Source organism: Hyperolius riggenbachi, chromosome 8 (genome assembly GCF_040937935.1).
Source record: "Hyperolius riggenbachi isolate aHypRig1 chromosome 8, aHypRig1.pri, whole genome shotgun sequence".
Taxonomy (NCBI): domain Eukaryota; kingdom Metazoa; phylum Chordata; class Amphibia; order Anura; family Hyperoliidae; genus Hyperolius; species Hyperolius riggenbachi.
In genome coordinates this window covers 210310138-210323214 of record NC_090653.1, presented here as the reverse complement: position 1 = coordinate 210323214, position 13077 = coordinate 210310138, and positions in this window count along the sequence as shown.

The following is a 13077-nucleotide window of genomic DNA, read 5'->3' as shown; positions in this document are numbered from 1 at the left end:
AGAGCAATGCCATCTGTTCTCTCTGCCTCCAAAAATTGAGCCGTGGAAAGGCCAACAGCCACGTAGGGACAACTGCCTTATGAAGGCACATGCACAAAAGAAAAGCCACCCTCCTTCTCCTCTTTCTCCTTCAGGTGCACCATTTTCAGCCGCCTTATCCCTTGCACCTTCACAGCCACCCTCCTCCACTCCGCCTCTCACCTTAAGCGGTTCCTGCTCCTCTGCCCACAGCAGCCAGGTGTCCATGAAGGAAATCTTTGAGCGAAAGAAGCCAATTTCTGCCAGTCACCCCCTTGCCCGGCATCTGAAAGCTGGCTTGGCGGAACTGTTAGCTCACCAGCTGTTACCATACCAGCTGGTGGACTCTGAGGCATTCCAAAAAATTTTGCCCGTTGGGACACCGTAGTGGAAGATACCAGGCCGCAATTATTTATCTAAAAAGGCGATACCCAAACTGTACCATGAAGTTGAGAGGCAAGTGGTGTCATCTCTGGCACACAGCGTTGGATCAAGGGTCCATCTGACCACGGATGCCATGTCTGCCAAGCACGGTCAGGGTACATTATTTACACAGCCCATTGGGTCAACCTGGTGACCGCTGACAAAAAGGGAGTACGTGGCTGTGCAGCAGACCTACTTGTGACACCTCCACGGCTTGCAGGCAGGCCTGCTGCCACCTCCTCTACTTCTCCTCCTACTCCTCCTGCTACATCCTCTCCGCTGTCATCCTCCTCCTTCTCCTTGGCTGAGTGGCAGTTCAACTCTACTGGTGCTGCTATCTCCTCTCCAGCTACACAGCCCCAGCTCCCAAGGGCCTATGCTGCATGCCAGGTATGGTCTCACGCCATCTTAGACATGTCTTGCCTCAAAGCGGAGAGTCACACTGGAGCAGCTCTCCTGGCTGCTCTTAACAAACAGGTGGATCAGTGGCTGACCGCACACCAACTGGACATCGGCAACGTGGTGTCTGACAACGGCAGCAATCTCATTTCGGCTTTGAATTTTGGAAGGTTGACACATGTTCCCTGCATGGCACATGTGCTGAATCTCATCATTTAGAGATTTGTGTCTAAGTACCCAGGCTTACAGGACGTCCTGAAGCAGGCCAGGAAGTTGTGTGGGCATTTCAGGCGGTCTTACACGGCCATGGCACGCTTTGCCGATATTCAGCGGAGAAACAACTTGCCGGTGAGACGCTTGATTTGCGATAGCCCGACTCGCTGGAATTCGACCCTGCTGATGTTCGACCGCCTGCTACAACAGGAGAAAGCCGTCACCCAGTATCTCTACAACTACAGTAGAAGGACACAGTCTGGGGAGATGAGGATGTTCTGGCCGAAGAACTGGACACTTATGCGAAATGCCTGCAGGCTCATGCGGCCATTTGAGGAGGTGACAAACATGGTGAGTCGCAGTGAAGGCGCCATCAGCGACTTGATCCCGTATGCTTACTTCCTGGAGCGTGCCATGCGTAGGGTGGTGGATCAAGCTGTGGACGAGTGTGAACAGGAATAGGAGGAAGAGTTGTGGGATCAATTCTCATCAGAACCAGATGTTTCCTCAACACCTGCGGCAGCACAGAGGGGGGAGGAGGAGAAGGAGGAAGAGTTGTGTGGGGAAGAGGAGTCAGACTCAGACGATGAGGAAGGTGTTTTTTTGGAGGAGGAGAAGAAGGCAGAAGAACAACAACCACAGCAGGTGTCGCAGGGGGCTTGTGCTGCTCAACATTCCCGTGGTATTGTTTGTGGCAGGGGGAGGAGGAGAACTTACCTGCTGTCACTGAGGAAGAGCAAGAGGAGATGGATAGTACGTCTGGATCCAAATTTGTGCAGATGGTGTCTTTCATGCTGTCCAGCCTGTTGAGGGACCCCCGTATAAAAAAACTCAAGGGGAATGAGCTGTACTGGGTGTCCACGCTACTAGACCCTCGGTATAGGCACAAAGTGGCGGACATGTTACCAACTCACCTGCAGGCAGAAAGGATGCTGCACATGCAGAACAAGCTGGCAACTATGCTTTACAGTGCATTTAAGGGTGATGTCACAGCACAACGGAATAAAGGTACCACTGCCAGTAATCCTCCTCCCATGTCCACGCAGGCAAGGACAGGACGCTCCAGCGATCTCATGGTGATGTCAGACATGCGGACATTCTTTAGTCCAAAGCCTCGCCTTAGCCCTTCCGAATACACCCTCCACCAACGCCTGGACCGGCAGGTAGCCGACTACCTGGCCTTAAGTGTGGATGTAGACACTGTGAGCAGCGATGAACCCTTGGACTACTGGGTGCACAGGCTTGACCCATGGCCAAAGCTGTCCCAATTTGCCATCCAACTTCTGTATTGCCCTGCCTCAAGCGTCCTGTCAGAAAGGAACTTCAGCGCAGCTGGAGGCATTGTCACTGAGAAGAGAAGTCACCTAAGTCAAAAAAGTGTTCAGTACCTCACCTTTATCAAAATGAATGAGGCATGGATCCCGGAGGGTTACTGCCCGCCCGAAGACTAAGTCAGTCCCCTCACACAGCATCTCTGCCTGCATACCGTGTTACTGGCTGCCTGTCCCAAGACTAAGTTGCTCCCCACACAGCATTTCTGCCTGCAGGCCGCTTGACTGCCTTCTCCGCCACCACCAACAAGGTCCAGGACACCAGGCAGATTCCTGAATTTTGAAGGCCAGCGGCCGCTATAGTAATTTTTCTGGTGCGTGTACATGCCTGCCTAATTTTTCTGGCTGAACTGCAGCTGCAACAACAAAACAAAAGGCATTCCCCTTCGTGATCATTACCTTGCCGCGGTGAAGGGGCTTGCGTATCACAATGAAGCAATGACCGACGGCTATATGAGTGCCTCCATGAGTTTTCCTAGGCAGGGCCATCCCAACTCTCCAGAAATTCTTCCAACCACCACACGCAATTTGGGCGCCTGATGAAGCACCTAGTGGAATATCGGTAATTGTACAGACATTATACTATTGGGCGCTGGCTAATAGAAATAATAGAATCCTGGTAATTTAAGTGGTAATTAGAGATGTTGCGAACCTCCGATTTTCGGTTCGCGAACCCCGTTCGCGAACCTTTGCGGAAAGTTCGGTTCGCGTAAAAGTTCGCGAACCGCAATAGACTTCAATGGGGTGGCGAACTTTGAAAAATAGAAAAAATTATGCTGTCCACAAAAGTGATGGAAAAGATGTTTCAAGGGGTCTAACACCTGGAGGGGGGCATGGCGGAGTGGGATACATGCCCAAAGTCCCGGGGAAAAATCTGGATTTGACGCAAAGCAGCGTTTTAAGGGCAGAAATCACATTGAATGCTAAATTGCAGGCCTAAAGTGCTTTCAAACATCTTGCATGGGCAGGGCTGCCATCAGAAATTTTGGGGCCCCTCACACATCATCAGGACTGGGCCCCCTGGGCCCACCCACTGGCTGCTGTGCCCGCCCCCCACCCCGTGCCTGCCAGTAACTGCTTTCATAGGCTAGGATTAAGGATATTTTAGTGGAAAATAATATGAAAAAACTGGGGCAGCAGGCATGTGTATTGGGCTCTCCTCATGGCCACCGCTTCCCCCGTTTTCCTCCGTCCCCCTCCGTTAGTCAGTAGCGACCCCCAGGACTTCTGGGTCAGGTGGTGGCGGCTTACTGTGCAGGTGATGCTCAGTGAAGCATATCCTTGTACGCATTTACGTGGACGGGAGCACTCTGCACATGTGCACTATGTAACTGTGACATTACAACTACATAGTGCACTTGCACAGAGCACTCCCACCTGGCCACGTGAACGCATACAAGGTTACGCTTCGCCGGGCAGTGCCTGTGCAGTAAACCATCACCACCCCGACCCTGAAATGAGTTTGGGGGGTCACTACTAACTAGCGGAGGGGGACGGAGGAGAACGGGGGGATCGGTGGCCATGTGGTGAGCCCACTACACATGCCTGCTCCGCCTGTTTTTTCATATTCTTTTCCACTAAGGTATTCTTTTTAATGCCAGCACGTTGGCAGGGCAAGATGTGTAATTTTTACCGCCCAAAGCCCATTTTCAAGTTAAGGTTACTGATCACAAGATTCGGGTGGTTAAATTGACTGAGAACAGTCAGTGACATGACTATGTACTCTTTAAAGTGCTACGGAAGATGTCAGTGCTATATAAATACATAATAATAATATGGTAGGACATTAGACTATGACTATGGTAGGATTAGAGTGTGAGCTCCTCTGAGGACAGTCAGTGACATGACTATGTACTCTGTAATGTGCTGCAGAAGATGTCAGTGCTATATAAATACATAATAATATGGCAGGACATTAGACTGTGGCTATGGTAAGATTAGAGTGTGAGCTATTCTGATGACAGTCAGTGACATGACTATGTACTCTGTAAAGTGCTGCAGAAGAGGTCACTGCTATATAAATACATAATAATAATATGGTAGGACATTAGACTATGACAATGCTAGGATTAGATTGTGAGCTCCTCTGGGGACAGTCAGTTACGTGACTATGTACTCTGTAATGTGCTGCAGAAGATGTCAGTGCTATATAAATAGATAATAATAGTATGGTGGGACATTACACTATGACTATGGTAGGATTAGATTGTGCGCACCTCTGAGGACAGTTAGTGACAAGACTATGTAATCTGTAATGTGCTGCAAAACATAATAATATGGTAGGACATTACTATGACTATGGCAGGAATAACAAAAGGAACACCCCATGTGTGAATAGCAGAGTAAAGGTGACCATACATAAGGCGATTTGGTGGCTGATCGACCATCCGATTATTATAATTGAATTAGATAAAAATCTATGCTGCCAAGTGCATGCCCGACCAACATTGCGATCAATATCGGGATGAAAATTGGTTGCATTCTTGATCGTGCATGCTGCAAGAAGTTAGGCGACTTGCTTGATTGAGTGTGCAGCGGGAATGGCGTGCAACTTCCCGACAATCGACGAACACGTCGAAATCCCCGGCATTCTCCCCCCTAATGAAGAATGTCCCCCCGGTGCCCTGTGTAAAGTATACATTACCTGTCCGTGGCCTGCACTTGTCCCTCCGCTGCTCCGGGCGCATTCTCCTATCCATACACACATGCCCCATGTGGTTTCCTAGTAGGGGTGCGCGTGTGACATCAACACACGCCTTTACTAGTGAAACACGTGGGACACGCATGTTTGCAGAGCAGATATCCCAGGGGCAACGGGGGACAAGCGCAGGCCACGGACAGGTAATGTATACTTTCCACAGGGCACTAGGGGGACATTCACATTGGGGGGACAGCGTCAGGGCAGAGAGGTGGCGCACAAGGCTGATTCCATATCGATTTCAGCATGAAATTGATGGGGAATCGGCCTGGGGTGTATGGGCAGCTGACAGATCTCTCTCTTATCAGATTTGATTTGATTTGATGGAATCTGTCCATACATTGCTAGATGTATGGCTATCTTTAGGGAATGAAGGGAAATGACTGTGTGGGGTGGGGGGAGGAGAAGGGGAACACTTGATGTGTCAGAGAGGGCAGAACTGACATAAGACAAGTGATAGGAGCCAGGCAGCTGGCAGGACAGGAGGGGAAAGCCAGGCAGCCCTGTTTCAGCAGCTTTAGATGTCAGTGCTGCTCAGGCTGGGGGGAGAGAAATAAGGGGGAGACAGCTGGTCACTGAATCTGCAGCACAGCAGCTGAGGACTAGGCAGCGTGCTGCAAGTGTGTGCAAAATACCTGCTGCTCTGCACACAATTCACTCTCTCCTAGTCTCCCTGATCCTCAGTGTCCTAGTCTCCTAGTCTCCCATCCTCAGGATTCCTAACATTGCTGCCCGTCTTCAAACTTCTTCCTCCTCCTCCCTCCTGGGTTCAAATCTCGGCTTGTCTCCTCACTTCTCAGCCCCCTCAGTGTCAGGGAGGAGAGGAGGGACTCTCCTCTCTGCCGTGCACCACGCTCGCTGGAGAGACTGGGGACAGCTGCAGCAACCCCAGCTCTCCTGCTGCTCAGACAGCAATGCGGAAATCCGGGGGCCCGGGCCCCCCTGTTGTTCCCTCAGAGCACGGGGCCTGTCACTGATGTGATGGCTGTCCCCCCCTGATGGCGGGGCTGTGCATCCCGAGATACTCAAATAGTCATTGCTTCATTGTGATACGCAAGCCATAGCTGTTTGTGCCTTCTCTCCAGGTGCCTTCGTAAGGCACTTGTCCCTACGTGAAAGTTGGCCTTTCCACGGCTCAATTTTTGCTGGCAGAGACAACAGATGGCTTTGCTCCGATCTGAGACACACACGTGAAAAAATGTCCAAACCGCTGAGCCCCCCTGGGGTGATGGTGCTACGGTGGCATCAGCAGCTCACATTGAAGGGCATGTTGGCTGGCTGGCCATAGCTGGCGATACATGGCACCAGAAACTGCCCCCAGCTGTTTCTGAGGACGAGCTCCCTCTGCTTCTATCATGGAGTCGTCTCCTCCTACTCCTCTCTGACTCCTCCTCTGAACTGTCCCCCTGGTCATCTCCTCTACCGGGAACATATGTGGTATCCGTATAATCGTCATCATAATCCTCCTGGCCAGCTTCGCTTTCCTCAGACACCTCCTCAACTGCACCAACTTCAGGTGGTTCATCATCCCCCTCCTCACACGTTACGTCCATACTATCGCCACCTAACTCAGACGTATGAGGTGGTGTACCTGCGCCTTCTTGTTGTTGTTGCAGTAGTGGCTGGGAATCAGTGATTTTACCACCACCACCAAATAACTCCTGCGAAGTGTCAAATGCAGAAGATGTGGTGCTTGTTGTAGCGCTGGTGGCTGCGGGAGATGAGGTGTTCTGTGTTAAATAGTCAAGCACGTCCTGATCTTGGGAAGTGATGGCACGTGCCTTCTTCTGAGCACTGTATTTTGGGCCAGGTCCGCACGAAATCACAGCAACACCACCTCGCACAGACCTGCCGGTGCCTGGTGGCCTTCCTCTGGGTCTGCCTCTACCTCTTCCTCTACCTGGTTTGTCCATTTTGTCCATCTCGGGGGGATGCTAGGTATATGCAGTGAGCTGGGTTCACTGAACACAACAGGTAGTAAGATGCAGTGAGCTGGGTTCACTGAACACAACAGGTAGTAAGATGCAGTGAGCTGGGTTCACTGAACAATAAAGGTACTTAGATGCAGTGAGCTGGGTTCACTGAACACAGCAGGTAGTAAGATGCAGTGAGCTGGGTTCACTGAACAGTAAAGGTACTTAGATGCAGTGAGCTGGGTTCACTGAACACAACAGGTAGTAAGATGCAGTGAGCTGGGTTCACTGTACAATAAAGGTACTTAGATGCAGTGAGCTGGGTTCACTGAATACAACAGGTAGTAAGATGCAGTGAGCTGGGTTCACTGAACAGTAAAGGTACTTAGATGCAGTGAGGTGGGTTCACTCAACACAACAGGTAGTTAGATGCAGTGAGTTGGGTTCACTGAACAATAAAGGTACTTAGATGCAGTGAGCTGGGTTCACTGAACAATAAAGGTACTTAGATGCAGTGAGCTGGGTTCACTGAACATAACAGGTAGTAATATGCAGTGAGCTGGGTTCACTGAACAATAAAGGTACTTAGATGCAGTGAGCTGGGTTCACTGAATACAACAGGTAGTAAGATGCAGTGAGCTTGGTTCACTGAACAGTAAAGGTACTTAGATGCAGTGAGCTGGGTTCACTGAATACAACAGGTAGTAAGACGCAGTGAGCTGGGTTCAATGAACAATAAAGGTACTTAGATGCAGTGAGCTGGGTTCACTGAACAGTAAAGGTACTTAGATGCAGTGAGGTGGGTTCACTGAACAATAAAGGTACTTAGATGCAGTGAGGTGGGTTCACTCAACACAACAGGTAGTTAGATGCAGTGAGCTGGGTTCACTGAACAGTAAAGGTACTTAGATGCAGTGAGGTGGGTTCACTGAACAATAAAGGTACTTAGATGCAGTGAGGTGGGTTCACTGAACAATAAAGGTACTTAGATGCAGTGAGCTGGGTTCACTGAACACAACAGGTATTAAGATGCAGTGAGCTGGGTTCACTGAACAGTAAAGGTACTTAGATGCAATAAGGTGGGTTCACTCAACACAACAGGTAGTTAGATGCAGTGAGCCGGATTCACTGAACAGTAAAGGTACTTAGATGCAGTGAGCTGGGTTTACTCAACACAAAGCTAGGTATATGCAGTGATGAGGTGGGTTAAGTAAACACAACAGGTACTGGGTATATGCAGTACTGGGTAGTACAAAGTGCAGCTCCCTGTCACACACACAGGTAGTCAGTCACTGAATGTGCTGGGCTGCTGGCAGTGGCACGCACACTATCAATTAGCAAGGCTGTGCATGCAACAAAAGTGTCAGTTTGACACACAGAAAAAAAAAAAAGTACAGGATGAGCTGTATTGAGGGGTGCTATAAAAGCAATAACAATCAGCCAGGAGCAAGCTAAGCAGCCAAGAACCTAACTAATCTGTCCCTAGAAGAACAAGTCTGCAGCAGCTGTCCCTAGTGTGTCTCTAGCAGGCACACGAGTGAGGCTAATGGCCGCCGCAGCCTGCCTTATATAAGGGGGGGGGGGGGGGGCTCCAGGGCTTAGTGTAGCCTGAATGGCTACAATGTGCCTGCTGACTGTGATGCAGAGGGTCAAAGTTGACCCTCATAGTGCATTATGGGGCGAATCGAACTTCCGCAAAAGTTCGCCTGGTGCAGGCGAACGCGAACCCCCAAAGGTCGCCTGGAACCGTTCGCCGGCGAACCGTTCGGTACATCTCTAGTGGTAATCTGGTACTCAGAACACATTTTATTAGCTTGATAGATTATTATTATTTAGCACTTATGTAGCTCTGACATCGAATAGTGCTTTTACAGTGCACTGTATATATAATCTGGTCACAAATTGCCTCTCAGGGGGCTAATAATCAAATTCCTACCATAGACATATGTCAATCATAGTGTAGGGCTATTTTTAGGGAAGTCATGTAGGTTATGTATATGTTTTTGGGATGTTGGAGGAAACCAGAGTGCCCGGAGTAAACTCACAGAGACATGGGGAAAACATACAAACTCTGTGCAGATAGTGTAAACAGTACATAGAAGCAAGCCGGGCACCTGTCTCTTTAAGCGCTTTATTCTCCATTCAAGCCACAATCAGAACAAAAATATTGGTCATATGCATAGCATCAAACCTGGGTTCGTGGTTGTGTAGGGGTGTTCAGGGATCGGGTGTCCAGGGGTATGGTTGAATGGCACGTTTACACATATGCTTTTCTGTTTCTATGCTGGCTGCATGTCTCTTCAGCTGATTCCAATTGCCAGAGGTTGAGTGCATTGGGGTGATATGCAGACATGCTTGCTTAATAAGTGCAGGTGAAGGCTTCTGCCTCCAATGTTGTACAGAGTGCCGAGTTTTTTCGCCTCTACAGGTGTACGATCTGTGCAGATAGTGCCCTGGCTGGGATTTTGCTATCCAGTACTGTATGCCACCGTACTGCCCAGAAGACAGATGATTCTTCTCCCAACTCACATTGCACTCCTCAGTTCTCTGTTTTAAGTTTTTTGATGACAAACATTCTGTTAGCTACTTCCAAGCTGAAGCTTCTCCCCCATTCTGCCAACGCAAGGGATCTGGCTAGATGGTGTTGCACACTGGGACAGCTACTACACAGGCTACCAGAACTGCAAACACAGAAAAATCGCACACAAAGTACAGAAAACCCTCCTGTCTGATTTTAACCCAGTTTACAAATATAGATTTTTCAGTTTAAAATATAGCTGAATGTTGTTGGTTTTTTTTTCTAAATAAAAGTATTTGTATGTTTTTGTCTGAAGAATGATTACCTGCATAACTTTTCTTTGTCTCTTTAAATTTCTGTTCCTCATATATTTTCACTTTCTGCTTGTAGAATTGCTACCAGTTTACAGGGAGAAATATCTGAGACCTATGATTTAACATGCAAAATAGTAATGGAATGTGTATGTTCTCTGAACCTTGTATAGCTACATACTTTATACTTTGTCTCTGTGAAGTCTCATTCCTCAGATATTGCTACCTCCTATCTGTAGACTTGCTGCCATTCTGTAGGCTGTATAGGTATATCTAATACTGCTTCAGAGGAGAACATACTAATACCGTAAAGCCAATGAGAATTGTAAATAAATATACAAAGTGGCTTCTTAAATGCCCCTATGATCTCTATGGCCCTGTATAGGCTGTGAAGGCTCTGGGCATGAGTGGTTACAAATATTTCTGAACCGCACGTGCCCAGGGGTCTCCCAGCCACAGCTGCTGGGTTTACTTGCAGCCTTAAAGTGGACCTGAAGATACCTAACAAAAAGAGTTTCACTTACCTGAAGTTTCTGCCAGCACCCTGCAGCCAACCCTGGAATGATCCTCCGGTCTCCCGTCGCGGCTCACTTTCTCTTTCGCCGTTCGCTGACCACTGCATCTGTGAGGCCCTCGCTGCCCAAGTCCTTGTTCGCGCTCCCATCGCCTGGAGTGTCCTGCACAGGCACAGTAGAGATTTTCTCGTACTGAGCCTTTGCAGAACACTCCAAGTGATGGAAGCGCAAACAAGGACGCAGTGGACGTCGACTTGTAAGTCGGTGAAAGAGAAAGTGAGCCACAGCGGGGGACCAGAGCATCGTTCCAGGATGGTGCTGGCATAGGACAGCTGCAGGGGGCTGGCAGAAGCCCCAGGAAAGTGAAACTTTGTTTTCACTGAAGATGCCCCAGGTATGGCCACTTAGTATTTGTATCCATAGTTCAGGTACCCTTTACAACATCCAGAGTTCAGTAATACCTTAATTGTTAAAAAATATAAAATAAAAGCACTAGAGATATGGTTAATTGAAAACAGCTGTTCAGTATTCTAATAATAAAGTCTTCTACCAACATACAGACAAACAGCACAAGGATGACTTTTGAAACTAGCAGCCTAAACAAGAAGAATAAATACATCAGGATTCGATGGTAAACTATGCCCACACTCCTCAACATATATGTCATTATTTGGAAGTGGTCCAACTTGTATGTCTTTTAATATCTCATTATGCAGTCTTTACACAGTTTATACACCGTCTGCTCTGTTTTTTATTTGTGAATGCTGGATGAAAATTTAACTATAAAACTCCTGTGCAGTTTTTACTGGCACGCTAATTCCTACAGAGGGCCATTTCCTGCTTCCCGGAGCTCTTTTTTTTTCCTCTAGACTTTCCTTTCACTGCCATCACTGCTGAACTGATAGGCTCACCATAGCTGTCCACATTCATAGGAGGCTGAGAGAAATATGGAGGCTGTCGTTGCTGCCTTACTTTTTAACAATGCAAGTTTCCAAGGAGTCATACAGATCATCTGCCAATAATTATTTTCTGGTTCGCTGACTCAAAATGAGATTGTGGTCAGCTAATCACTGGCTGCATGCTTCTTCCAGCTCCATGACTCAGAGGGGCTGATTTACTAAAGCTTTCCCGGGAATGGAGAACATCATTGTTCCAGCAAATCTTGACTGGTTTTAAGGGAACCTGAGACGATGGGTTAGAAGAAATTTATACATACCTGGTGCTCCCTCCAGCCCCATCCAGCCTGATCATGCCGCTGTCCTCCGCATTCTGGATCCTCGGTAATGGGTCCCATAAGTTTGGCCAGTCGGGGCTTACTGCGCCACGCACGTGCCCATGTAGCGCTCCCACAGCTGGGAGCGTTTTGTTTCTGCGCAGTACTACTGTGCAAGCGCAGAACGCTCCCAGCCACGGGAGCGAGACAGGGGAGGGTGCGTAGCCGCACAGTGCATGTACTTACTGGCTGTGACTGGCCAAACTTACGGGACCTGTTACTGAGGATCCAGGTTACAAATCAAAAAAGAATCGCACACCACTGTGGAGGTGCTGGACCGGTATGAAGTACAGTAGAATCCAAAAGGTCCGCACACTCAATGAACCAAGTTCCAGATTTTATTCAAATATCATGACACAAATCCACTCCATATACCAACGAGTCGTTTCGGGGCTCCGTGTGGTCCCCTTTGTCAAGGTAACAAAATACAGGTTAGGTTATGTCTATGTCGCCTAGGTTATGTCAGAACAATGAGAATTGCTGAAATGTTAAAACTAAAGTTAAGCTCAATACAAACAACAAAACAAAAAACAGATATCTATGAAGAGGGTAGGTTCTGTATCCTATAGGTGCACGCCTATAGGTGCCTCGCGTTCCAACGATGTCACCCCAGTTTGAATACCCAGCCGTGGGAGGCTTCGGAAGTATTCAGGAACCCAAGTGCTCCCGAAGACAGGTGGCTCTGTACTGTGCATGCATAAATCCGCAAGAGAGTGCACTCGTGCAGTACGGAGCTGCCTGTCTTCGGGAGTACTCGGGCTCCCGAAGACTTCCGACGCCTCCCATGGTGGCCGACACCAGTATTTGACAGATGGATCAGATACTGCTTATGGGGTGACAGTGCTGTTAGGAGGGAACCAAGAGAGGAGCGGGAAGACTCTATAGGGACACAGAGCCTTCCCACTCCATAGGTGAGTATCTTTTTTTCTTTTTATGTCTTAACATTCACTGCATGAGTGGTTATGTGACACATACACAGCTACTTTCCAAGCATTTCTTTTAAGGCTACTTACACACCAAGACGTTGCGTTTTAGGGGACGTTATGGTCGCATAACGTGCCCCTAACGCAACATATGGTGGTGTTGAAGTTAGACGTCAGATTGAGCTGCGTTATGCAGCTCTCAAAGCAGCCGCTTCAGGTTAGTCATAGGAAGTCCGGATCTTTTTAAGGATTCGGATCATTTGAATCGGATCATTGAAAAGATCCGGATCTTTGAACTGAATCATTTGAATCATTTTACTAGGGAAGCAGACTGGGTGAAATGATTAGCAGGACAGGACTTTCCCTGCACTGTACATTCTGTATGTTCCTGTTTCTTCCAGACAGACATCCACTGTGAACCGAATTTTTCATTGTGATGATCCGGATGATTCGACTCATAAAAAAGATCCGGATCAAATGAACGATTCGTTCATGATCCGGACAACACTACAGTCCCACCACGAGTCTCTCCACAGTGCAAT